We start from the raw sequence: 2156 nt of genomic DNA, 5'->3' as shown, positions 1-2156 counted from the left end.
AAAAAGAAAATAAGAACAGACTATCAATCAATAAGAAAAGAGAATTAGATTGATGGAAATTTCTTTAAAAACTCTGACTGTAATAAGACAACAAAACAGATGATGTTTCAAATATCAGAACACAAATAACTCTAAATCTAATATAAAGAACAAATACTTTATCACAGTTGTAAAATTGTAGAAAATTTTGTACCCACTCTTTACAGCCTCTGAAACCCAGCAGGCTTAGTCAGTTTTAACTTGTTTACAATGAGTCAATCAGTCATTATTTAATGTATTCAGGAAGATGTTCTACAGGATAAAAAAAAAAAAAAGAATCCAAGAGAGATGAGATAAAAAGACAATGGTGACTTACATAAGGATAGGCATATAAATCAAATGAATAGAATTTAAATTGCAGAAATAGATGCATAAATTTATACTCAATTGATTTTACAAAGATTTCACAATGAAGGAAAGAAAACTTTTTGACAAATTGTGCTGGTAACTGATATATACATACAAAAATTGAAGATGGACACCTATCTTACACCATATGCAAAATAAAATGTAGCAAAGATACAAATGTAAGAGCCAAAAATTATACCATTTTTAGAAAAAACAAATTGTTATGGCTTTGAATGAGACAATATTTTATTTATATATTGTACCATAGAATAAAATAAAAAACAGGTAAGAAAATTAGAAAGCCAAAACTTGAAATCTTTATACAGCCAGGAAGAGAGAGCATCAATGAATAGGACCTTCTAAAGATAACACAAATACAAAATGGGCATGAAGAGACTTTTCACAGAGGAAGATATTTGGATGGACAACAGATACATGAAGAAATGCTCAAAATCATTGGCAATAAGAGAGATGCAAGTCAAAACCACAGTGAGAAACCATCTCACTCCAGTAGCAGTGGTAAAGTTTAACAGGACAGCAAGTAATAAGTGTTGGAGAGGATGTGGGGAGATAGGAAATATTATACATTGTTGATGGGATTCTAAAATGGTACAACCACTCTGGAAAACAGTTTGGTGATTCCTCACAAAGCTGAACATTGAAATCCCCTGACTCAGCTTGTTACAGACCAAGGGTAAAGTATTTTTATAATTATTAATAATGAGACACCAAGAATGTAGGCGACGACGATAGAGGTAAAGCAGGAGGCAAATGTTTCCCTAACAACTGAAGTTAACTGAAGCACTGATCCTTAGCTTCCCTGTGTCTTAACTGAAAATTGCCAGGGAGCAAATCACAAAGAGAAGTCAATGCAAATGAAGCCAAGCTTTTTCTATTGAAAACCTTCTGCTTGATTCAGAAGGGAGGGATTAGCAAATACAATTCAAGAATCCTGTAAAAGCTTAAGGATTGCCTTAGTATCTAACTTATAAACATTTAAGGATTGCCTTAGTGCTTCAGGGTGAATTCCATCTTGTATCAGCCTCCCTCATAACCTGGAGTAGCATTCGGTTTATTACAAATATTTCGTATGACATTTGGCTTTCCATACCAGCTATTGCACTGCTGGAGGGGGTAAAGAGGTGAGGATGGGAGAGTAATCATAGGATCACATAATTTAATGGGCGGAGAGGGGGTGGCTTAAGGAAATGGGAAAAATCTGGTGTGAAAAGCAATGTGTACAAACTTTGTAAGTAAACTAGTATAAAAGATTTCTAAATTAAAAAATGAACACCAAGGGGAGCTCTGGTGGCCTAGTGGCAAGAAACTGCACTGCAATCCCAGAGATATGCAGTTCGAATCCACCAGATGGTCTGCAGGAGAAGGAGGGGCCATCTCCTCCTGTACCAGTCAGATCCAACTTGACGGTACACACACAGAGAAAATAATAAAATAAAAATTAAAAAAAAGAATATCAACTCCCAATCTCTTTAGCAAATTGTGCTGGAAAAAATGGAAAACCATCTGCAGAAAACTCAAGCAAGATTCACACGACAGACCACATACAAAAATCAACCCAAGGTGGATCCAGGACTTAAAAGTAAAACCAAAGACTATAAAATTCATCAAAGTAAAGCTAGGAAGAACTCTAAAAGCCCTAATCCACAGCATGAACAGTCTTCCGAGAATAACGAAAAACCTACAATCAGGAGAGAATAAAATAGATGAATGGGATCTTCTAAGAATAAAATCTGTATGCATAGAAGAAA

This window comes from Elephantulus edwardii, unplaced genomic scaffold, assembly GCF_000299155.1.
Source record: "Elephantulus edwardii isolate Elephantulus edwardi_28Jun2011 unplaced genomic scaffold, EleEdw1.0 scaffold00024, whole genome shotgun sequence".
NCBI classification, from domain to species: domain Eukaryota; kingdom Metazoa; phylum Chordata; class Mammalia; order Macroscelidea; family Macroscelididae; genus Elephantulus; species Elephantulus edwardii.
Note: the sequence above shows the minus strand (reverse complement) of the source record.